Source organism: Lissotriton vulgaris, chromosome 8 (genome assembly GCF_964263255.1).
Source record: "Lissotriton vulgaris chromosome 8, aLisVul1.2, whole genome shotgun sequence".
Lineage (NCBI taxonomy): Eukaryota > Metazoa > Chordata > Amphibia > Caudata > Salamandridae > Lissotriton > Lissotriton vulgaris.
This window is the reverse complement of record NC_141696.1, coordinates 237,952,914-237,979,587: the sequence shown is the minus strand read 5'-3', so window position 1 is coordinate 237,979,587 and position 26,674 is coordinate 237,952,914.

Genomic DNA, 26,674 nt, shown 5'->3' with positions numbered 1-26,674 from the left:
AAATATGATACGGTAAAATATTTACCACAACTCCTTGACCCCAAGGGAGATTCTTCCATCTTCTAGTCGTGTAGAATGTCGAAGTTCCAGGATATATGTTGCAGAGTTTCGTCCAGGTGTAATCTGAAGTCCTAAGGGCTGAGGTCCCGTACTTATACTAAGAAAGGGAGTTGGACATACTCTGGGGACCAACCTATGGGAGGGTCTGGGAAGAGGGGTTGTTACGCCCATTCCCTTTGTCCAGTTGCGTGCCAGAGCAGGGGTTGAGTGCCCCTGCAACCGGTTTGAACTGGAATATGCACAGGGACACCAAGTGTGCCCCCAGCACTGTCTGAAAAGCATTCTCTGAATACACCCACCCAGCGCCAATACACTAAAACCTGTCTTGGAGGTGGTTACACCTCCCTGTGACAGGAAACCTTTTGTCCAGCCCTTCCCTGCTGGAGTTTCATCCAGCATCGGGAGGTCAGACTTGTGTCTGTGGCTGCAGCATCCCTTTTGTGATGCTGGGGCTCTTTTAAACTATTACTGGTTAGGTCAGTGTGTACATGTATCTCCCTCTAGAAGGGTGGAATTCTACCCCCACTACAAGGACTGGTGGGGGGTAGGATTCCAAAGTGTTTGACACTAAACACAACATGTTTCCATGCAGCCATTCCAAAGTTAGCATTAACTGTGAGGTTATAATGCACTTAAGAGTATATCGTCTGGCTGCATCACAGAACAGCTACAGAGAATAGATTCCGAAAGCTGCAGAGGGGTGCTGCTCATGCATGGGCACCCTCTCACACAAAACCAAGCACTCTGCCTTCAATATTGATAAGGCCTGCCATAGGAGTGACTTATAGGTTGATATGTGTAAGTGATTAAAGGTAGATATAGGTAACCTATATCTCAGTAAGGGGTGCATGCACCACTTACCCAGGCTGCAGTAGCAGACCTGTTGTGCCATTTTGGAAGGCTTCCCAAGGGTGTCATAATACATGGGGTACCTATGCCCTTAGTTACCAATCTGGAGTGTTCCTAATGTACATGCAATCAATTTAGAGAGGAAGCAGCTTGGCTCGGGTCCTGGTTAGCAGGGCCCCAGCCAGACTAAAGTTGAAAAACAGTGAAACACCAGCAAAAAGTGGGGGTAACCATAGTAAGCAGATCCTACTCTCCTACACAACCCCCCCTCAAATGCAGGGACATTAAACTAACCTTGATCAGTTGAGTCTTCATGTTCTAAGTGGAAATACCTGGAGAGTCCATCTGCATTGGCATGGTTACTCCCAGGTCTGTGTTCCACTGTAGAGTCCATCCCCTGTAGGGAAATGGACCACCTCAAAAGTTTGGGGTTTTTACCCTTCATCTGTTTTAGCCGCAAGAGGGGCTTATGGTCAGTTTGAACACTGAAGTGAGTGCCAAACAAGTATGGCCTCAGCTTCTTCAGAGCCCAAACCACAGCAAAGGCATCCCTCTCAATAGCTGACCAACGTTTCTCTCTAGGGGTCAGCCTTCTGCTAATAAAAGCTACAGGCTGGTCCTGACCTTCATCATTCAATCGTGATAGCACAACCCCTACCCCCAACTCAGATGCATCTGTTTGGACAAGGAATTCCTTGGAGTAGTTAGGGTTTTGCAGAATTGGTGCAGTGCACATGGCCTGCTTCAGGTCATGAAAAGCCTTTTGGCAGCTAACTGTCCACTGAACTTTCTCTGGCATTCTTTTAGAAGACAGACCTTCAGTACGGTTTTCAGGAGGGCCTTGGCACTGTCGAGCAAGCGTTGAATTTGACTCTCCTAATTGGTAAATATGTGGGGGCCAAAAAAGGTAATCTTTACCTAGTTTATGTTGACCTCAGCGCAGCATTTGACTGCGTTATACATACCAGGCTGTGGTCCATTCTAGATGATTTGGGTGTAGATCCCCCCCTTATTCGATTTCTGCGCGAACTCTATTCTGACGCTACTGCGTGCGTCAGATATGGGATCGGCGGAGAATTAACCCCAGCATTCCCAGTTGTTAAAGGAGTTAGACAGACCTGCGTACTGGCCTCTTTTCTTTTTAATTTATACACTAATGGCCTGGAAGCAGTCATGCGCCTTGTTATACGCGGATGACTCTGTAATCCTAGCCAGAACATTAAACCAGCTACAAAAACAGCTAAATAAATATTGCCATTTCATGCTCTCCCTAGGCCTTAAAGTAAATAAAAACAAAACTTTCGTTATGCACCTTGGCCCCAAAGTGAAGCATCCTAAGTCAGCTTTTATAGACCAAGTCAGGCTGGAATGTACTAGAGAATATCCCTATTTAGGAATTTTAGTTGACGACAAACTTTCTTGGAAACAAGCCATGTCAAGTAAAAAGCTACTCTTTCAAAGAGCAACCTCTGCCCTAGTCTCCTTTTCTAGGAAACTGGGTAAACCTGCCCAGGAGAGTTGCTAAAAATTTACCCCGCAAAGTGCCACAGCGTAGCAACCTGTGGAGCAGGGGTTTGGGGTTATGCTGCCACAGACATTCTGCAGACGGTCCAGAATGGGTTTTTGAAATATCTATTGGCCCTACCACAAAGTGCCCCAACGTACGGTTGCCATGTCGAGCTGGGTATCGACTATTTGACAGACAATATCAAATGCCAGCCGATCTTGTTATGGCACCGTATTTGGTCCAAAACGCAATGTCATCTCACCCGCTCACTGATAAATGACTGCTTGTCCTTGGCAAATTGGAACAAAATCCCCTGGCTTTTCTACGTCTCTAACTTCCTCAAAGACTTGAATCGTACATCATATTTCTCAGAGCCATGTACACTGGCAGATATAACCAGGAAAGAACTGAAAAACTTGTGCTTAAGCCATCTGAGAGAACTACGCCTCGCACAAGAAGTCACAAAAACTTCAAATGTACAGATTCTTTCTGTCCAGACTGTTTTGGGAATTCAGCCATATCTATCAGCCATATCTATCTTACCACCTAACCAACCACGAAAAATATTTATTGACCAGGTTTCGCTTTGACTCCTTTTTCCGCCTAGTTACTTATCCAACAGCAAAGGACTGGTCGTATATTCTCCCGAAATGCCCTTGCGATGGTTTATCATCTCAATCAATGGAAAGGGGCGACCACTCGGTCCCCCCGAACGTATGGTGGAGTACCCCGATCCCCCCGGGAAGCCACTTTGGGCGGGAGGCGCGTCCCGGCTGATATGCCCGAAGCGGCGTAGCTGGGGCGCGCCTTTTCCCGCCCAAGAGAGGGTTGTCCTAGACACCGACACCGCTAGCCACGCCCAGGAGGCGGATTGGAGGTGGGTCCACGCCCGCCCGAAGAAGGATAAAAGGAGCGACAAGCCAAGGAAGCATCCTCTTGTTCCTGTGCTCTGAAGCTGCATCTCCCCGTTGCACGTGAGCTCGAGACGGAACGAAGAGCCAATTTTGAAATTCGTAATTTTTCTGTTTTCTCTTTTAGCGCTAGAAGCCTTGTTCCAGGACCTTTCAGTCACCTATCGTGAGAAAGATGCCGGGCAGAAGGGTCGGAAAGAAGGTTAGCACCGAGCAAATGCTTCGTATGCTGGTGAAAGACATGGCGGACATGAAGAAGCAGATGGCGGCCAGGGACGGTACGGGCCGGCCTAAGAAAATCATCGGACCAGCATTGCCGGGGGTGGTCCCTTCCGGGAGAGGAAAAAGGGCCAGGAACAGGGCAACTGGAGACGAGGTACCGGTTCCGGAGGCTCCTCCGGCGAGCCCGCCCAGGCCGGTAGAGGCTCCTGTGCCGATTCCCGACGCCGGGCAGCCGATCCCTGTCATAGTTACCCCTGTGAACGAAGGGGATATGCCACCGGAGTTGGCTGCCCAGCTGGCGGCATGGTTGGGCAGGAACAACGAGGGTTCCGTTGCTCCGGGGGACACGGCCGAAGAGGCCAAATTAATAATGAAGCAGTTGCGGCAATCGCGAGATGCTGCAAAGGCACCTTGTCCTTTTGTTTCCCCGCAGGCTCCCGTGGGTCAACCAGGATCGGGCGTTGGTTCGGCAGGGTCTACAGTTACGGCTGCAGGTTCAGGTAAGCAGCCATTGCCGATGGCGGGGGAGGGATCGGTACCTTCGAGGAGGGAAAAAGTTGTTCAACATATCCCGATGGAGGTGAAAGAGAGGATATGGGCAGACAAATATGTGAACATGTTTTCCCTGTTGACCGATCACTACGAGATTGAGCATGTAAAAAATCAAAAAGAGTTTCTACATCCTAGTGTATGGCGAGCCAGGATGGCCGGTTTCAGAGTCGATGAATCGATAGGCAATTGGGGCAGAGCGTTTGGAATGTTCACTGCAGTTATGGGGGAACGTAGGCCCGAATTGTTGGTGGAATTGGCCGTGTACCAGACACGTATCATGGAATTTTATGAAACTTATGGGGGTAATCAATGGTTTTCTTATGATAATATATTTCGTAAATCCAAGGAGCACGATTCATCCCTGACGTGGGATTGTTTTGACTCCATTTCCTGGCAAAAAATGGAAAAGCCAGGCGTGGGGAAGTCGCCATCGTTGGGGGGTGATGTGGTTGAGTATTCCCGCCATTCGTCAGGGGCGCCCTTTCGGGCGGGTTCAAGCAATGACCGGAATTCAAGGAATAGTGGCAGCTCAGGTAAAAAAGGGGTCTGCTGGGGCTTTAACAGAGGAAAATGTACTAGGCCACAGGGTTCTTGTAAGTTCAGGCATGAATGTTCGGGGTGTGGGCAGTCCTCGCACCCCGAGACTACGTGCAGAGCCAAGGCTGGTGATACGGGAAGTAGAGGAGGCGCCAAACAGGTCTGAAATAGTCCGAGGGGCGCCTCTACCTACCCCGGTTGATATCATGGCACTGATCCCTTGGCTAAACGAATACCCGGATCATATCTCCGCTGGGGTGTTGCGAGATGGTTTTTCAGATGGTTTCCGCATCCCAGCGGGGGATTTTCAAGGAAAAGCACAATGTAGGAATCAACTATCGGTGCAGCAGAATGCGGCGGTGGTACAAGCAAAGATTGGTAAAGAGGTGGCCCGAGGTCGGGTTGCTGGACCATATGACAAGCCGCCAGTTGCTAATTTCGTTTGTTCACCCCTGGGTGTAGTCCCCAAAAAGGATTCGGGGGAATTCAGGTTGATACATAATTTGTCAGCTCCAAGGGGTCTTTCGGTGAACGATGCGATTGACCCGGGAGTTTGTTCGGTGCGGTACGCATCTTTCGATGAGGCCGTCGCCATGTTGAATCGCCTGGGGCCCGGGGCGCTGATGGCTAAATCAGACATCGAGTCGGCGTTCCGGTTGCTCCCGGTACACCCAGATGATCAGCGTCTCCTTGGTTTCATGTTTCAGGGTCGCTATTACATGGATAAATGTATGCCAATGGGTTGCTCCATCTCTTGTGCGTATTTTGAGAGATTCAGTTGTTTTTTGCAATGGGCTTTCACAAGAACAACAGGGTTTACACATGTGATGCATTATCTTGACGATTTTCTATTCCTGGGGGCAGCCGGAGACATGGAATGTGCACAAGCTTTGAATGAATTTTGTGATCTCATGAGACGCTTTGGCGTGCCATTGGCACCAGGTAAGACAGTGGGGCCGTCTACTTCGCTCGAGTTTCTTGGAATAGAGCTCGATTCCGAAGAGGGGTGCTTCCGTTTGCCTAGGGAAAAGGTGACGAAATTTAAGGCATCGCTTGAAACATGCATTAGCGAGACGAAAGTAAGATTGCATCAGTTACAGCGGGTTGTAGGTCAACTAAATTTTGCCCTTAGAGTAATGCCGATGGCTCGCCCATTTTCCCGCTCTATTGCTCAGGCCATGGTTGGCCTTAAGGAAGGCAACCACCGCACAAGGCTCTCGGCAGAGGTTCGCCAGGACATGCGCATATGGTTGGCATTCCTGGCAGATTTCAACGGTCGGGTCGTGTGGAGCAAACCCGCGGTTTCCTCTGAGGAGCTGGGGTTGTGGACGGACTCGGCAGGGAGTGTTGGATTTGGCGCCATTTTTGGTAATCATTGGTCAGCACAAACCTGGCCGGCATGGTGGCACGAGAGTGGGCTCACAGGTAACATTGGGTTTCTCGAGCTGTTCCCTATTCTGGTGGCCTTGAAAACATGGCCTGAGGGGTTTCGTGATCGCTCTGTGGTGTTCTGGTCTGATAATATGACCGTTGTTGAGTGTATCAATAGTCAGGCTGCCCGCTGCAAATGGATCTTGAGATTGCTGAAGGAAATTGTTCTGCTGTGTATGAGGCTAAACGTCCACTTTAGGGCAAGACATGTGCCAGGGGTGTTAAATCAGGCAGCTGATGCGCTTTCTCGTTCCCGTATGCAGGCCTTCTGGGGTTTCCTACCCTCAGCGGACCCGGTGGCGGCACCATTTCCCGAAGCTCTATGGTCTCTCGGTGCCCCGGACTACAAAACCTCGTGGGAGAGAGTCTAGCACCCAGGACAAGGAAGGCATATGAAGGGGCGTTCCGTTCCTATTGGTCCTTTTTGGGTTCCGCTAGGGGGGAGCTTTGGGGCCAAGAGGAGTATGTCCTGAAATTTCTGTTATCATTACATCAGGCAGGCAAATCAGTGGCTACGGCCAATAGGCACCGGGCCGCCATTTCTTTCATGGCACGGGCTCATGGCATCCAGGACCCCACAGCGTCTTTTCTGGTACAGAAAGCGCTGCGTGGGTGGCAACGCCTTGAGGGCAGCAGAGTTGATGAGAGGCACCCGATAGGTCTGGAAAGGTTGGCCCTGTTACTGTCCGTACTTCCTGCGACATGTTCAACTCAATCAGAGACAGTGTTATTCCGGGCCGCTTTCTCATTAGCATTCCATGGGGCTATGCGGGTGAGCGAGCTGGTAGCAAGGAATAAGCAGGATACGGGGGAGGTCTGTGTCGTGAGCACATTCAGATTAAGGGGGAGACAATGGTAGTCTCATTTGCCAGGTCCAAGACCGATCAGAGAGCGATCGGAGACAGCATAGTAGTCCAGCGGATTCCGGGATCTCCCATGTGCCCGGTAGCATGCGTCGAGGAGTATTTGGCGCAAAGAGCGGCATCATGGGGGGGAAGCCTGCTGAGGCACGCCGACGCCACCCCACTGACTAGGTTTCAGTTTCAGCGGGTGCTAACAATGGCAATCGCAGCTGCGGGCTTGAACCCGTGCGAGTTTGGGACTCATTCCTTCCGGATAGGGGCTGCTACAGAGGCTACAGCCAGGGGTCTGAGTGTGGAAAAAGTGAAACAGTTGGGGCGTTGGTCCTCAAACTGTTATAAAAGGTATGTGCGGTTGCACATGTTATAAAGCGAATGACATGCACTCACTCTTCTTGTTTTTGTTTGGTTTACAGTTTCGCGAGCTTACGAAGCGGGGCGGACTGTGCAGTCGACTCGACACCTGGAAACCAGCGGTCAAACATCACCGGCTGAGAAAAGAGTGGTGTGGGTCGTGGGCCACTCATACGTGAGGCGTGCCGCGGACGTATTCAAAGCAGGTGACATGATTCACATGGCTGGGGAATACGGGTACAGGGTGACCTTCTACGGAAGGGGCGGGCTCTGTATTGACCAGTTCCAAACTTTTATGGAGGGCTTGTTAGGGCGGACAAGGTCACTGCCATCTGTAATCATAGTGCATCTTGGGGGCAATGATTTGGTGACCATTGGTCGACGAGTACTTCTCGAGTTGATACTATCCACAGTAAGTTGGTTGGCGAGAAGGGTCCCGGGGTGCACAATTGCATGGTCCCATATGATTCCACGGAAGGTGTGGCGGGGGGCTAATTCTGTGTCTGCTTTAAATCATTCAGTGAAGAAAGTGAATAACAAACTTGGTAGATTGTTCCGTACGAATACATTGCATTCTATTCCTCATGGATGTATCAGGGGGGATCAAATGTATCTAGAGGACGGGGTCCATTTGTCCCGGGTGGGGAATGCTTTACTCATAGGAGACCTCGTAGCTTGGTTGAGGAGTTTGCAGCCATGACCTTTAAGTAGGAGTTTTGGTGGGGGGCCCGGATAGCCGGTCAACTATCCGGCCTGTGGCGGTAAGGTCATGATCGGTGAGCAGTAATTGGAAGATCCCTAGAGGTTTGGGCGTCACCCATTATGGATGGGAGCGCCCGGGGGGAGGCGGCCATTGGCCCCTCAAACGGGGAGGCGGTCCCCTCTAAGGATGGGGACGCCAAAAGGGAAGGCGGCCATGGGCCCCTCCCTGGGGAGGAGGGGCTACGGGCCCCTCCTGGGAATTTCCCGGGGCCCGGACATCTGCGACGGCAGATGTGGTAAGTTGTGTGGGGTGGGAGGGGGGTCTACGCTACCTTCTAGACACCTCACACGAGTCCTCGGACGACCACTAAGATGGCATGAAACTGTTATTTTAATGTTTTAATTTTGTTTCATATTTTAATAAATACGGCCGGGAGGGTAACTCTCTCCCGCCTTCCAAAAGTTCAGAACCGTTTCCGTCTTCCCATCCTTGGGGATTGTGTTGAGAGGGGGTGGCGGGTATCTCAGCCATACACTCCATGTTATACTGTTTTGTAGATACTATGTGATTCCTCGCAAGCGCTGGATCATTCCTTTACTCCGGAAACTGGGACTGAGAACCTGTCGGCCTGCTTACTTAGCTTTGCAGTTCCTGGACTCTCAATATATTTCCAAATGCGTAGCTCGCTTCTTAAAATCATGTCTAAAAATTTGCAGTAATCATTGAAGTACCTTTTCTTATTTGTTCTTGTTCCCATGAACTCTTTTTTAGGTTTCAGCCTGGCGAGGGGCACGAAAGTGCCCCTCCCAGTTTGAAAACTATTGTCTTCAGTATGGATGTCGGCCCCGCCTCTGCCTCTCATTGGCTAGCTCCATAAATGGAGGCTAGCCATTGGTAGACAGAGGCTGTCAATCGCGCTTTCTCTTGAAAACGCGATTCGGGGGCGTTTCTGGTGCTTTTTTTAAGCCCCGCCCCTTTGGCCGCGCTGCGATTGGCTGCCGGCCCGGTACACCCCCGTGACGTCATTCCAGGGCCGCGCTGTGATTGGCTGCCGGCCCGGGACACCCCCGTGACGTCAGCCAATCACAGCGCGGCCCGGGACCTGACTTGTTTTTTTACCTACGATTAAAAAAAGAATGGAATGTTATTCATCAGACTGTAAAATGTTTACTCAGCATATTAATATCTAACAGTGTATAAAACAGCGACGTGAGGTACGGTGGTCCCCTCCTCGTGCACTCAGTCGTGTTTTGTTATGAATGTTCCTGTTCAAAATTGGGTGCATCTGATAGATTCCAGGTCCCCATTACTCGCATCCTGTTACTCGCATAGTCCGGTGAATAAGAGATGACAAATCAGTCCGTTTTTCTCTCCATCTCTAAATGCAGATATATTTGTGGGTGACCTTATTAGTGGACGCATAGGTTGGCGCGCTCTTCCGTGGGTCGCGAGACGCCATGGCCCAGTCACAGCAAGTGGCTCGTTATTTTGCACACGTGTTATGCACACTTCCATTGTGTCCCACAGAAGCTCTCCCCTGTTAACGAGGCTTTGATGGGCTATAACACAGCGGGGGCGTTAACAATCATGCCTGGTCAACCGCCGCAGCAACTTCTGAAATGCGATTGTTTATTTACCTCCTGCTTGTTGTCTTGTCACCCGATTCCCATTAGAAGTTAGGTCGCACGCTTTTCTGATGCAGAGCAGAGGGCGTGGCCTCTGCCTCACCCGCTCTTCTTTCCATCTGTCTAACTTCCTCCCGCCTTTGTGATTGGCCTAACCTCTTTCTCACAAGTGATCTGTGTAAACGTCTTGGTCAAGGGATACCGTGTTTTCCCTTTTACTCTGTGCCCTTGTTGTGTTTCCTTATTGGAGAGGCGGCCTGCCTTGTAGTACGTTTATTCAATGATCATCTAGTTGTGGAACGTTGCACTAAATCCCTAGATTTAAGCCGCAATAGAAAATCAGATTAGGCAGCAAGACTGACTAATTATGCGGCAAATCGTAATTGTGGCACGTTATGGGGTTACACCTTAATTATACTGTGCATTTTATGGCGTTACTTCGCTATTTTGACATTTTAACATGCATCATTTTATGGCTAACTGTTGCTCAGAAACTTTTTGGGGGGATCTTAGCACTTTGCTGCTGTACGGTCTGAAAAGTGTTAATTGATATGGCTAGTAAATAAAACTACTCTCGATTGGGTTGTGGTTCTGAATGATAGCTCAAGAATCGCATCTCAAATCACCATAATAAATCTAATGTACAAACATAATGTGCAAAGGCACCATTCAGTTCTTGATTCGGCCTTCTGAGTGGAGGAATTTTACTTGCAAATGGGATTTACCGGCATGGCAATTCTGACTTTCTGGTGAAAAAGTTGCAGTCACACATTATTAGGTGGGGACCGATTGTATGGGGAGCCAAGGGCATTCCTGGGTGTATCCATCTGTAATAATAGTTAATGATCACTCACAAACCCGTATACTGTGAGGTTATTCAACATAAACTTGAGGTGGTTTAACCGCCCTGAAGCGCTTTCAATATTTGCTTCACTTATTGGCATAATTGAGTGTTTCCAAGATGTTAATGTGCAGGGTACATCGAATTTTAAATGGATGTGTAGACCATGCAGAAAAATACTTTTTCACTTGTAGAACCCAAAATAACACAGTTAAGTACACAAATGCGCATTTCTAGTGCACAGCTTTGTGTGGAAATCCCCACCTAGTTACCACCAATCACTCAGACACCTCCTCTCCACAAAACTCCAGCTCTGATTCTTTGTATGTGTGGCATGTGTGTGAGTAGGAGGACCGGCATTCCCTTACATTTCTCCTAAAGAGTGGAACGACCTCCATATCAGAGCCTCGTTCTTTCTTCTAGAATTCCACAAGAAGCTGAAGACCTGGCTTTTCAATTAACCGGCCTAAGTAGGCAGGGCTGGGCACACACACTCACTCAGCACCAGGTGATAGTGTGCTTTACAAATAAACATATAATTCTGCATACAAAAGTAGTACTCCTGGTTACATGGCAAGTCTTAGATTTTCACGACTATTCAATAAATTCTTTGATAATCCAACAAAAATCTAAAACTTTTTATTTTTGAAAATTAACTGTAATGAAGTGGTCTGACACATTTTCTATGTTCCTCTAAATTTCTTATATTATTTGTACATAGTATTACATGCTACTATGCATATGTCCTTGTTATTTCTTTAGGGAGTTTGCCAATACTCGGCATCGGTGCTTCAGACTACAGTGATCTCACATAACATCATAACTTTCTGTGCGGTTGAGTTATACTATACAGTGGGGTGAAAAATCACTTTGATAAGTGCTATCTGTAAAACATTAAAAATAAAGTCCCAAGGAGTAGAGAACATTGGAGATTGGACTGTTGGATGATTTAGAAAAATAGGCAGTGCCTTCTTATCTATCCTACATGTGAACTAGAGTGTCGCTCTCTATAACGTTGTGAAATGGTTACAAAGGTGTGAAATATTTTTTGAGTGCATTGCTTTAAGCACAATTACAGTTGACTTGTGACAATCACCTATATGTGCAGTTAGGTGTTAATGCAAATTTAATAATTGAAAGGTTAACACCACAAGTATAATATCTCTAAAAGAGACACTATTTTATGGTCCAAACAACAATGTGGAAGTAGTTGTTGAATCCTATGGCAGAGCAGTTTATGGTCTTGGTGACTTTAGGATTTGAGTGGATTATGTATTATCCAACATTGCGAAAACTGCTGCAGTTGTGTCCTTAGGATTCTTTACTTCTTTGAAGGCTGCCTAAAATAACGACTGTGACATGCAGTATAGGCCCACACGTGCATGAATGGCTTTGAGCATAGTTTTTCCTAAGTATTTGTTGTTTTTTGTTGCATTTGTTCCTAATTGTTGTAGCAGTAGAAAGTAGTAGAAATGTTTGTTCTTTACTTGCCTTTTTAGGTTTCGCTGGGGAACGGAGCCTTTAGGCTCCGCCTCCAGAGAAATCTCTTGATTACAGTAAGGACTCTGGTATACGCCCCCCTGTCCCATTGGCTAGCTCCATAAATGGAGGCTAGCCTTTGGAACAGAGAGGCGTCCGTCATGGCCGGAGGAGACTCAGGGGCGTTCCCGAGATTCTTTGGCTTTTGGCGACGTCACGCGACGCCGGGAACGCCCCCGAATCTGGTCCGGCCGGGCCGTGCTTGCTGCTGTCCTGCCTTCTTCCGTGTCCCTCCTCCCGCTGTCCCCCCTCCCCCCTCCTCGCTGTCCTGTGCACGTTTCCCGCCGTCCGTTCCTCTCCCCCGCCTCCCGAGCCGCAGCTGATCCCGATCCGCTCTCCCCGCCTCCCTCGCCCCTCCCACAGCAGATCCCCGCCTCCCTCTCCCCTCCCACAGCAGATCCCCGCCTACCGGCTGCTGTGCCGTGCTGTGAGGTCGCCGTGTTCATCGACACGTGTTTGGTGCAGACTGAAGGTTTGTGAGCCTTCCCCGAGCAGAGCGCACTAAAATAACCTGTGTGCAGCTTCACCACCGCGACCCGGGATCAGTAAACCCCCGACGAAGGGCCCCGTACCTTGCTGGTACCAACGCGACCGAAAACGAGCCCGCTGCTCTCCGATTGGACGGGAAAGCCGAGCCCCCTCACCAAACGCCGCGACGGGATTGGCCCGTGCGGCGCAGCGTCACCACTGTTGCCGTGTGGTGATTGGCTAGGGCGAGGAGCGTCATCGCAGGCTTGACCCGGGAGCCGCACTGCCATAGGCTGACTCCCGGGTGCTTTGGAGGCTCGCCCGTTCTGCCGTGTCTGGATTGGCCCGCTCGACTGGAGGAGCCGAGAATTCACCGCGATCACCGCCGGGCCCGGGGAAGACTGACCTGACCTCGCCGAGGGACCTGAAAGAGTGCTCCAGCCCCCGGCCTGCCGTCTCTGCCCCCCGCTGCTCCCTGGAGAACCGAGAGCGGGCGGAGGAGCGTCCTGAGACCGGCCGGGCTGGAGCGCTAGTGAGCGCTCGCCGCGGGGTGCGTCTGGAAGGGAATCCCCCTCCCAACAGCATTGCGGTGAGACGCGCTAGAGGCGCGAAGGGTCCCTGACGCTAGGGGCCGGGTCCCGTTAGCGGTATAAAACATTGGCATGATTCTTGGCTCATTTTGGGAGCGTTTCTAGCATAAAACATTGGCATGGTTCTTGGCTCATTTTGAAGAGCGTTTTCAATCACATAATATTGGCATATCGTGTGCTGATTAAAGAGACTAGAGACATTTGCTTCAAGAACTTCCTGAAATTTAGAAACACCAATTAAGATTAAGTTCATCATTGCTATACTGAAGTGATTATCGTGCAACTGCTTATTTACATTGCTGCAACCAGATAAAAGTTATTTCTATTTTTATAAAATACTTACCTGTGTGGTCTCAGTTTGTGGTGGATTCAAATTGTGAGCGGCCCGGTAATTCTGTTGAGGCTGTTAACAGCCGTTACTTACCCCAGTGAAATTAGAAGTGTGAGGCAAAACTGGAGTTCCACGGTGTTTCACCTCCTGCTCGCGCGCAGAGTCTCAATGCAGCACCTGGGCAAAAGCGTAAAATCGGCACAGTAAATCCGATTTCCGTATGTTGTTTCTCCAAAACTCCGAATTGCTGTTACTTTCCTGTCCCCTAATAACCAGGATCCCAGGCAGGTCATGGTAATTCTGGTGCGGGGAAATAAGGAAATGATCACGGGTCACGAGGTCCTCTCTTCTTTCCCTGGTGATCCTTTCCTGCCTGTCTTCACTCCATCCCCATCCTCTGCCCGCCGTTGGCTCTCTTCTCTCGTCCTCTTTCCTATCTGTCCCTCGCGTCTTTTTCACCCATAAGACTCCCTCCCCAGCTCCTCCCAATTCATCAGTCCCGTTCACACTTTTTTAAATGTCCCCCTACCTTCCCTCTCTTCTGCCCTCACTCACCCCTCTGCCCCAGCCGTCCCCTCTCGCGTTTCCCCTATATTTCCTTGTTGGTTCCCCGCTCTGCCTTTCCCTCTCTTTCTTCTCCTCGCACCCTACACAGCTCAACCTCCTCCATTCGCCGTCCCTCCTGCCCGCTCACCGTTGTCCTCACACACTCCTCTCCATTTCGGATGCCCCCTCCTTTCCTTTCTCCCTCCCATCCTCTCACATCCTCCATTGATACATTGTACTCGCCCTATCTTTCTTTTGCTTTCCTCTTCCAAATGTACCTCTTGCCCTCTCGGCTCATTCCATGACCCGCCGCTACCCCTTTACTCCGTCCCCTTTCCCTCTCTCTCTCTCTCTCTCTCCCTCTCTCTTGTGCTTTCTCCACATCTTTCCCTCTCAGCTTTCTTTCTTCCCTCTTACAGTTTCGGTTTCTCTCGTTCTCTCACCCTCTCTCCCCTCCTGCCGTCTCTTTTCCTCTCACCCCTCCTCTTTCCTCGCTCAATCTGTGCCCCTCGTGTCTGCTCTCTCTGGTCACCAGAAGAGACAGCGCCTCCCACCGCCGCAAAAACGCCCGCCATAGAAAGAGCGCAAGGGACAGGAAACGAATAAACAAGGGAAGGAAAGACACACAACCAAGAGTGGAACACTTAAAGCTGCTCCAGAGAGGGGGAGCCGAGCAGGTCCGCCTGGAAATGTACATGTGTAGAGACACTTCCTCGGGAAGGTCCCCCCTCCCACCGATCAGACCCTTTCAATTATTCAATAGCTAGAGCAGACCAAGTGACTGCCAGGTGCAATACATCAGGCTTAGGAAGGGCTTTCATTAGATTCGGAGAGATTCACGCTGCTCTCTCCCTCCATCCCTCCGCCCTCACTCCTGTGTGGGTGGCTCTGTGTGTGTGTGGGTGGCTCTGTGTGGGTGGCTCTGTGTGTGTGTGTGTGTGCGTGTGGGTGCAAATGCAATAGGTCTCACATTTGCGAAAGATTAAGCTATTGGCATTGTAAATGACAATGCCATTTATTTATCTGTTTTCAAAACCAACACATAAATAAAAAAAATTGTCATTTACAATGACAATAGCTCTAACTTTTACAAAGGCGAAACCGTTGCATTGTAAATGCTTGTTTAACTACTGTTTTTAATTTATAAGGTTTTCTTACTGTTTTTAATGTAACACATATTGATTTCTATATGCACTGTAATACTTTTGTACTTTTTATGGTTACATGACCTGCAACCGAATAAAAGTTTTTGTAAAAAAAAAAAGATAAAGTACATCAGTAGTGGGAAAGGAAATAATTGCAAAACGTCGAGAGTGCGATTATGAAAGTCTGATGAAAAAAGTATCTGAGAGTATGACTCATGAGTAGTTTCTCATGAACCTGGAATCATTTTATTAAAGAGTTCCTTGACCTTAAATAAGGGATAAAATCCTCTTAAGGAGAACTGAAAGTTAACATTTTGGAATTGTAATTCTCCCAGATTGTTTGCATTGTAGTTTGTGGACTTCCTCATAAGGATTTTTATTTCAATTAAATTTAATTCAAGAGCTTCGGGCCATTTGTTTCTTTAGTTGAGTTTTGGTTTCTACTGTATATTTAGTTTAGTGTTAATACTGGTCAAACATGATCCATTTAAACTTGCTGAACTCCTCAGCTCGAAATGTCCCCTTCAAAAGCCTGAACTAGTATCTTTAACTATTTCCCGCGCAGCAGCAGCTTTTGACAACTCACTTGCTGAATTTCTTATAACTGTGTCCTCTCATTTTCTCCCCTTTGTAGATTTTAACACCCGGAGTGGAATTGGCTTCATACGTTCTCACAACAACCCTGATCAACACCTGGCCTTCCATAATTTGTGTTTCAACCCACCCATGCTGGTGTCTATTCTGTGAATGCTATTTACCCCACCTAGCACAGATAAGCTACTCTAATGCTTTCCTATTGCCCTGCACCAATCACTAGGCTATTTTTGTGAGTTTAAAACCACCAATCAAATGTATAATAACTGGCATGGTTCCTAGTTAGATGATTTCAATCAAAAATTGATTCAAACATTTTTTTATGCCTGCTGACATAGTGCCATCTGAGCTTTTGTCCTTCTGGGAATCCTGATTTACTGGGGCATTGGACAAAGTGGACCGTTTTAGAACTGTGTAACATCGCCTTACTCCTTGTACACGGATGTATGACGTTACCACGCATACCATTACCACGCATACCGTTACAACGCGGTATTTACAACGCATACCACTACAACGCATAGCGCTTAGAGGTGCTGGATAGTGGTAAGTATAATTTTATATTCCAACTCCAGTCCCCGTGGATACTAGGGAAGGTGTTGGATATAAAATTAAACTTATTCCCTATCCTAGAGCGCCCCCCAGCGCAATGCGTTGTAATGGTATGCGTTGTAATGCCTGCGTTGTAAGTGTAGTGCGTGGTAAAAAATGCTTGGTAACAGTTGTACACCCTTGTACACACCATAATACCTTAGAATCAGTAAATCAACAGTAAATCAACTGAAGAAAACCTGAACAGTCCTGTCACTCTGAATACTCTCACCTGACTTGAAAGGATCACCACTTTCGGTATTCACAAAAGGCATTTAGTAGTCCTAACTTTACTACTACTAAATGCCTTCATTGAATACCAAAAGTAGTACGTTTAGGATTGTATCTCGCATTAGTTCTGTGAATCGGCCCCAATGAGTAATTATCATTTTATTGTTTCCTCTTTGACCTGCTAGGTGGGGCGACACTCCTCCACTTCAGCAGAGGAGACTCACCTGTCTGTAAGTACTTATATATATGTATTTTGTATTCAAGGCCAGACCGAGAAATGAAAAAAAAGTGTGTTCTTGTGTCTGTTCAACTCACTTTAATGCATACTGACTACAGCTAAACATTGACATTCAATCACCCCCAACGGTATTAGTGCTGCTACATTTCCTGCTACATTTATGCCATATCGTTAAGGATATTTAATAAGCAATGGTAACTTGCACAGACAGCTATATAATGAGCTATGCTAACAACTCCTTCTTACCATTTGCACCACTTTCACGGTTCTTCAGACTGAAAATACCTGTTTCCAACAGAAAATTGCCCTTGCCAGCATGTACTGTAAGATTGACTGAAACTGGAGGAAATGTTCATCAAATCAAATAAGGCTCACTTTCCAAGCAACAGACAAATACCAGCTGAAACCTTATATGCATAGTTTCCTGTTGAACTCATACCAGCATATGTGGTTTCTTGAGTTAGAAACGGAAATTTTAAAATTACAACAAAATCAGTAATCTAAAATGTTAATTCTTACATTTAAACCAATTAGGGATTTAATTTCGTAGCTGATTACATGTCGAAGTTTAAGTAAAGGAGAATACAGAAGTCACAAGATTTCATGGAATTTCAGCTTTTATGAAAGATGATACTTCGCTACTTGAATGCAATGGTCTGTCGAAGATCGTGAAATCAATGGGTTATTTCGAGTCGTCCTATGCCTTCCAAGAGGCCCTCAACAGGCCCATCTTAGGTTCAAGCATGTGTGGATAAAGTGCTTTAAGCTCTCAGGTCTTGGTGCTCATGAAATTAACATCTGCGCCTCTATGGCTAGAGCTGCTAATTCTTGGGTTACTTAAGACAAGCGTCAATAATCTTTCATTCAAACAACCGAGTGCAGGTCAAAAATAGCTTTAGTGTATTTTGTGAATGATCGAAAGCCGTGCAGCACCATATTTAGAAAGAGTCATCAGCCAATGATTTAAATGTCAGCCGTCATATTAAAAATGTTTGCTTTGCATGCAGTACTCGCTCTATGGAGCAAGGGTGAGTTTGCGCTGACCAACCTAGGCATTGCACTGTAAGGGCACTTTGCAGTATAAATTCCCACTTGTAATCAAAAGCAAAGGAGTCAGACATATAAGATGTATGCTTTAGTGTACAGCACAAATACTACTTGTAGGTAAATTAGGCAATATATACCGCTTGACCCCTTACTCATGCCTCCTTTCACTTGACATTAAGATTTGGGGTGTAGGAAATTTGGTTATTAGTTGAAGGGATAAGTACCCACCTCAAGTAATAATCACAGTACTAAAGTCACGAAAGTCACTAAATAAACATGAGCTCAACCCTCTGATATCCATGGCAGAGAGAAGACAGGCTTAAACTAGAGGCAATGTGTAAAGTATGTATGCAGTTTATGTATAAAGTTAAAATGCAAAAGTATAAAAATCCTTAAATGAATTAGTAAATGTACAATTTAATAAACAAAATGATACCAAAGTGACGAGCATCCAATATGGGGGACCTGAAGTTTTTTGCAAAAATATTGCATCGCAGCAAAATGTACCAGTGATGGGCTATGGTCTTGGTAGAACAGAAGCTAGGTGCAGTGAGATTGGCGTGGGCATGGAGTAACAATGCTAGCTCACCTGGGCATCTACGAGGTTACGTGTTGCCTTTCCAATATGGTGTGGATGTATTTTTCTGTAAAATGTTGCACAACTGCCAACACTGTCTTTTTAAATTTGCATCTCCGAAAGGCTGCCTGAATGGGCTTTACAAATGACAATCAGTTGGTCTATCACAGCATGTATAAAAAAAATAACCTTTTAATGTATGCTACAACTGTAGTGTTACATACTGTGTGTCAACAAGCTCTTGTAAGGTAGCGGAGTTATGTGCCAATACACACTTATTACGTTTTCTGTATTTATTGCAATGTGAGCACTGATTGTTTTGTATCTATTCACGGTGAAATGAAAGACCAGTGTTGTGACAAAGGTGTACAAGCGCCGAAACTCGTTGATGTGGTCCTTTCCGCTTATGGATTAAATAATTGCTTTTAAAGACTCTCGTGGAGTGCCATGACTGGCACAGAGGCAGGGGATGCCTAACACCTCAGGTGGTTGGAAGCCTCTAGAAACTTCTACTACTTTAAAGTTGGCACCTGGTATAAATATTGGACTTCAGACCCAAAAAATTCAGTACACATCTGGACCTGTAAAAGACTGAGAAGAAGCACTGCTATTCTGTGCTGCTACAAGACGTACTGCCAATATGCTGCCCTGCAGTGCTGCCATTACCCTGCCGCCCTCTTGCCTGAGTGATAAGGACTGGACCTGCAACTTTAACCCAGGACCACCAGAGTGACTCTAAGTTCTTGTGGGCTTGCCTCCTGATCAGACGCCTAAGGGACAGAACATGCTTCCTCCATCTTCACCCTAGTACCTAGGCTCAGCCAGCTGTGGGTTCGGCCCTTTCAAGTTGTGCCACACCAGTTCTGGACACTTGGAAGTTGGGCTGAAGTTGCTGTGCCAGCTCAGCTGTGGGCACATCGAAACTGATGCAAAGTGACGGAAAGCCCTAAAAAGGCTTGTCACACAGCTGCCGGCATCATTGAGATTGATGCAGAGCAATGCAAAGCCCTACAAAGCCTCACAGAACAGCTGCCAGCTCTATTGTAACCAAAGCAAAGCGACTTCAAGACCCACAAGGCATCACCACACAGCTGCCATCATCATCAGGCTTGACATCCAATCATGCAGAGTCCCGCAAAGCCTTGCCGCATAGCTGCCAGCTCAATTGAAACTAATGCAAAGCCCTGCCAAGCTACGCCATACAGCTTACCAGAACCAATGCGAAGCAGCAACAGGCAGCAACAGGCAAGCTCCAGTCTGCACACACTGACAGCAAAGAGATAGTCCACACACACCAGCTGCCAAGTGCAAGTCCCCAGACACTGTCAGGCCAATGCCAGTGCACACACAGCCAGCCATACTCCAGGACATGCAGACCATCAGCTGAACTCCAGTTCACACACACACAGAAACTTTCCCTGGTGTTCGGTGGTTTTCTGTCCCCCTTGGTGGCAGATGGGCCAAAAACTATAGCTGGAAATGGGCAAAATACGTGCCTAAAATAAAGGGGAGTGTCCCTTGCCTTCGGAGCCGCTCCCAGAATTGTGCTATTATCCCTAATGTCTAGTGGATTCTGCCATCCACCGGAGGGCAGTTCGGCCAAAAAACTAACAATCTGCTGTCTGGATGGGGGGCAGAATACAAAATAATGCAAGAGGAATGACCTGCACCCAAGGTGCCGTTCTCTCAACAACAAAACAAGCCCTGATGGTCTAGTGGGCTTACACCCCCCCCCCCCCCTCCTGAGGGCAGAGCAGGCAAAAAACAGCTGATCTGTCCTTTGAGGGGTTAGAATACAAAATAAATGCCCCCAAGGGAAACAACCTTTGCCCAATGGGTCACTCTCCAAAGAACAAAACAAGCCCTGGTGGGCTAGTGGCTGACCCCCCCCCCCCCTCCAAAGGGCAGATCAGCCTAAACCCGCCCATCTGCCTTCTCTGGGTAAGAGGACCTCCCCAAAAAAGTATCCCATAGTGGAGCGACCCTCATCCAAGTGGTCGCCCCCCTATAATTGTCCTATATAAATGCTAAAATAAAAAATAATGGTTTCAATCTAGTCTGACTGATGAAGGGTGGTATCCTAATACCAGTCCCAGGATGCTTGTTTCTGGTCAAGGGAGGAATTGGCCTGGTTGTTCAGGCTGGACTTTTCCCATGGGCAGCAGGGTCAAGGCGGATTTGCACATGACTTGGACCAAACTGGGGTGCGTGGTGGCAAAAAAGATGGACTAAACCCAGATCTGTGACTGGGGGTGAATGTTTGATGTGTGCAGCGTACTTTTCATCATCTGTTTCTTTTTGCTTTTGTCACCCTAAGTGGGAAGGATATGCCCAGACGTGGGTATCGAGCTCACTGTGCCACTGGATTCAAGCTAGCCCGGCTTATGAGGGGTGATTCCCCAAAACAGGTCCAGGGATGCTTTTTGTCCCGGACCAAGGAGAAACTGACCTGGCTGTTCAGGCAGAACTGTTCCCAGGTAGAACAGGGTCAAGACTGATCTCCACATGACTGGGTCCAAACTGGGGTGGCCTAGTGAGCAATAAAATGAAGGATTAAACCCAGGTCTGTGACTGGGGGTGAATGTTTGATTTGTTTAGCATTCCGTCCATCTTCTGTTCCTTTTTGATTTTGTCACCCTAAGTGGGAAGAGTATGCCCAGACATAGGTCCCGTCATCACTATGCCACTAGATTCAACCTAGTTTGACTAATGAGGGGTTGGTATCCTGAAACTAGTCCCAGGATGCTTGTTTCTGGTCAGGGTGTACTTGGCCTGGCAGTTCAGGCTGGACTTTTCCCTTGGGGAGGAGGGTCAGGACTGATTTGCAATGGCTGGATCCAAACTGCGGAGGTGTGGTGAGCAAGAAAATTATGGATTAAACCCAGATCTGTGACCAGGGGTGAATATTTAATTTGTTCAGGATTCTGTCCATCATCTGTTCTTTTTACATAATCCCTGGCATCTAGCTGGTTTTGATCCATCCGGGGAGCACATTGCCCAAACAAATGGCCGAACTAATCCCCGGGTGGGCCGAAACACACAGAAATAAATTGCTCTCCAAGGAGCCACTCCCCCAACAGCAAAAATTCGCTGGTGGTCCAGTGGTATGGATTCCTGCATCACGATTGCAGCCACACCCGCGATCTTGGAGCAGAAATCCAGTACATACAGACACAGGGGGAAAGGAAAAACGTTTCCCTTTCTCCCTGTGTCTGTACATCTCAAAAATCCCTCCCCGGAGAATGGCTCACTGAAGCAAATGGCTTCCAGAGCGTCTCGGCACCATCTGATGACATCAGCACACTGTGCACGTGCTGATGTCATCAGATCACTGAGAGGGTTCGGAGTGGCAGCCCCAATGGATCCATATTGGGAGGGCCTGTGGGGGTGTGCCAGTTCTCTCAACACAGGTGGCTGCTAGGACGGCTTGGATCCGTCCCCTGCACACTATCACAATGGCTGAGGACTGCTCCAAGCTGTCTCTGGCACACAAGGGGTTACAACTACCAGTTGTGCAAGTGTATTCACGATTGCATGGGAATAATGCCTGCCATGAATCAACCAGCATTAGGTTTTCCTGGTACCACCTCACAGCCCTAGCTATTTTTGGTGATAAGTGATTTGAAAAGAGAGGATAGTGGGTCTGGGTCATCTATGATTGGAACATACTAATTTGCGTAAATTAGGACTGTGACCATTGTACAGTTTACCCAACACTGGCAACTTTCCTTATCATGCTGCCAAGTGTGTATCTGAATATCGAGCTGTTTAGCTATAACGAGTTCAACTCCCCTATGGACTGCTTCTGTAGAAGAGAAACACTTAAAACTCTCCCATGTTTTAAACATTTTAAATTTGTTCAACTGAATTCAAGGGAGGTGAGTTTCCTGTAACACATTTACAGATAGGTTATGCATGAAAATCCATGTTTCAAAGACCTGTGCTTTTATCTTGTAATTTACCCAATTGATATTAAAAGAAAACATCTTCAAATTAACTTCCATAATGCGTATTTAGATCTCATATAATGTAAGAAAAAATATTCTAACCTATATATTAATAGGGTTTGGGTGGAATTTTACGTGCCATTCTTGTAACATGGAATTACTGATAAATTAAAATTCTGCTGCTCCGCAGGGAGAATTAAAAATTATGCAGTGGTGTCCAAACTTAGAAACCTCTGCATACCACTTGGCACCCGTGCATACTCTGCACTTGTTAAATCATTTAGTCACTGCATAGTATTTAAGGGTGCAGAGTGATATGCAGTGGTTTCTAAACACCAACCCCTCCCACCATTGCGCTATGGAAGGTATCCCACCTATCATCCCGCCCTTAGTTCCCTCCCGAAGCCCATATACAATAAGCACCATAATTTGGTGCAGTTCCTCTCTGATTCCTAAAAGTGAAACCCCCCAATCCACCCTGCATCTCTTAAATCTGCATTATGAAGCCATATCATATAGACACCTTCTGGTGCTGACAACAGATATGTTCTGAGCATCAAAACCCTTTAAGATCTCTTAGGAAGTCTAGAATAGCTGCAACTCTGGAAAACACTTGAAATCAATCCTTAACAAGCATTTGCAATGCAATAGGTCTCACATTAGGAAAGTTTGAGCTATTGGCATTGTAAATGACAATTTTTTATTTATGTGTTGGTTTTGAAAATAGCGAAATTAATAGCTTTGTCATTTACAAGGCCAATAGTTATAACTGTCACAAATGTGACACCTGTAGCATTTATAATGCAATATGTGTTGTATTTACGTGACTTAGATATATTGATATTACAAATAACAATGGCTTTTAATGTTTTTTAATATTTAAATAAACGTTATTGTAATTTATAATGGCAATAGCTTAAACTTTTATAAATAACTTTTGTGAAGATTATGTTCAGTGTATTTTATTGTGACGAAAATCCAAGAACAGAAGTGAAATATTAACATCTTTTTGTGGCATTTGTAATAAAGCTTGAAACATTGAGAGAAAATATTTGAACCAGTTGTTGTTGAATGGTTGCACAGATTGATGCTTTGGTGGCGCGGAGTGATGTTGTGGTGGCGACGAGTGATGCTGTGGCGTTCAGTGATGCTGTGGTAGCGCATAGTCATGTTGTGGTGCCCCTGAGTGATGCTGTGGTGGTGCGATAGATAGAGTGAGTGCGATAGATAGATAGAGTGAGGGCGATAGATAGAGGCGATAGATAGAAGGAGTGCAATAGATAGATAGATCGCAATAGATAGATAGAGTGAGGGCGATAGATATATAGAGTGAGGGCGATAGATAGAGTGAGGGCGATAAATAGATAGAGTGAGGGCTATAGATAGATAGAGTGAGGGAGATAAAGTGAGGGCGATAGATAGACAGATAGATAGATAGATAGATAGATAGATAGATAGATAGATAGATAGATAGATAGATAGATAGATAGATAGAGTGAGGGCGATAGATAGATAGAGTGAGGGCAATAGATAGATAGAGTGAGGGCGATAGATAGAGTGCGATATATAGATAGAGTGAATAGATAGATAGATAGATAGATAGATAGATAGATAGATAGATAGATAGATAGATAGATAGATAGATAGATAGATAGATAGATAGATAGATAGATAGATAGATAGATAGATAGATAGATAGATAGATAGATAGAGTGAGTGTGGAGGGGCTCGGACTTGACAACATACCACAACAAGGCAGAGGTGGGGAAGGGTACAAGGCGGAGGGGGAGAAGGGTGCAAGGGGGAGGCCAAGAAGGGTGCAAGTGGAGGCCGAGAAGGGTGCAAGGGGGAGACTGAGAAGGGTGCAAGGCAGAGGGCGAGAAGGGTGCAAGGCAGAGGGCGAGAAGGGTGCAAGGTAGAGAAGGGTGCAAGTCGGAGGGGGAGAAGGGTGCAAGTCGAGGGGGAGAAGGGTGCAAGGCAGAGAGGAGAAGGGTGCAAGGCAGAGAGGAGAAGGGTGCAAGGCAGAGGGGAGAAGGGTGCAAGGTAGAAAAGGGTGCAAAGGCGGATTTGGAGAAGGGTGTACAAGGGGGAGGGGGAGAAGGGTGCAAGGGGGAGAGGGAGAAGGGTGCAAGGGGGAGGGCGAGAAGGGTGCAAGGCAGAGGGGAGAAGGGTGCAAGTTAGAGAAGGGTGCAAGGGGGAGGGGTGAGAAGGGTGCAAGGCAGAGAGGAGAAGGGTGCAAGGTAGAGAAGGGTGCAATGGGGAGTGGGAGAAGGGTGCAAGGCAGAGAGGAGAAGGGTGCAAGAGAGAGATGAAAAGGCTGCATGGGGAGGGTGAGAAGGGTGCAAGGGAAGGGTGAGAAGGGTGTAAGACAGAGAGGAGAAGGGTGCAAGGTAGAGAAGGGTGCAATGGGGAGTGGGAGAAGGGTGCAAGGCAGAGAGGAGAAGGGTGCAAGGGAGAGATGAGAAGGCTGCAAGGGGAGGGTGAGAAGGCTGCAAGGGGAGGGTGGGAAGGGTGTACAGCAGAGGGGAGAAGGGTGCAAGGGGAGGGGGGAAATGGGACTACTGTACTTTGGAGGCAAATATTTGGTTCAGTATTTAAAGATGTGGCTTGAAGGCTAGAGCAACTGACTTACAAGCTGGGGAACCAGGTTCTAGACTGGTGGGAGGCTCAAGCACCCTATGATTTTGGGCAAATCCTTTAACCTCCCGCTATATAAAACTGCAACAACAAAAAAAGTCCACTCTGAACATGTGTTTGGGTGAGACACTGCTCTACCGAGATCCTAACATAAGAGGGCGCTGTCACTGCCAGGCTGCGTCTTCCTTGTGCTTTACAGCATGGGTCGGTGTCACATGACAAGATAAATGCCATCAGCCGTGACTTGGCCCTTCAGAGTCCACAGTATCATATATACCGGGACATGCGCCTGGCTGCTGCCTTCTGTACCTGTTTTTCCAGTTAGGCGAGATATGCAGTGGCGTTATCTGAGCCCATGCTGCGACACTAGGGGGCACAGTGGCGCTGCTTGGCCGACTGCCGATATCAGGCGGGCTCCAGCAGCGCGCATGGCACAACAGCCCACTGTTTCAAGTCACTATTTGCAGTGGCTCGGATTAGTTTTGATTAGCTAAAACATCCATCCAAAAGACAAATATAAGTTTTCCTGAGATGACTCCTTGTAGAGAGAGTGAGGCGGCGAGAGAGAGAGAAATTATGGAGAATAATTCATAAGAAAATGAAGACTTGCAATAGGAGGAAAAGCTAGAGGTTGTTACGAAAGACAGTTAGGACGATGCAGGAATGAAGGAAGGATGTTAGGAAAGGGAAAAAATGAAAGAATAGGCGAGAAGTACAAAAGAAAGAGAGTGTAAAAGAAAATGAGTCATGGGAAAGAAAGAGCCCGAAAACTGAAACTGAAGGGAAGAAATGAAGAAAGCAATGAACAGATGAAGATGAATAGAAGCGGGGAGAGTTGGAAGATAAGAGTAAACCAGAAAGTGGTGCAGGAAAGTAAGAAGGGAAGGGAAACAAATTAAAGAAAAATAAAGACAAAAAGGAGGAAATGAAGGGGGAAAGAATAGCGTGAAGAAAACGACAGTGGAAGCGGACAGAGACAAAAAAAAACCTGGGAATTAAAGGTAGAAAATTAAATTAAAAATTGAAAGATAAGGGAAGGACGGGAGCAATAAGGGAACGTTCATTATCAGCTATCCATTCATCCTGGGTCTATACAATCACAGCACCGCCATAATTCGCACACATACATTTGTCAATGATTGATCCTTTACCGCACTATCTACCTTCCACTTCATTTCCTGGAGCTCCCAGCATGGTGGTAAAGTAAAGAAGACCAGTTGAGCAAAAACCATGCAGCGTGTTCAGGGTTTTCATGCCCAAGAGGATGTTTCGTATCAGTCATAGCAGCCGTCTTTGAAGCTAGGGAACCAGGTTCGAGCCTGTGATTCTCTGCAAATCTGCCCGTGCCTTAAAAAAACAAGTTTTCTTCATAATGTGGAGAGTTTATTCAGGGCATCCATGTCTTCTTGGAGCTGCAAATCTCAGTGAACCTTTTAAAGATGTGCCCGCTGTCTGTGAGCTCCTGGCTTGCTCTTGGTGTGATGGTTTGGGTTTAGCTGACAGATCCTTATGGTTGGGTTGGTTACATATTAACTCATTGAAATGTTGCATGGTAGCCTAGCAAAGTCTGAGCTTAAAGCTTCTCTCTGTCTAATAACTATAGTCTACGTTCACCATGAGCCTGTTACTTTAAAAAAAACATACACAGATCTTACAAGTGCAGAGCTACGGCCCACTAGTTAAGGTAAAAAATAAATCCAAGTACATAAATCAACAAGACTGAAGACAGTTGATTTCCCAC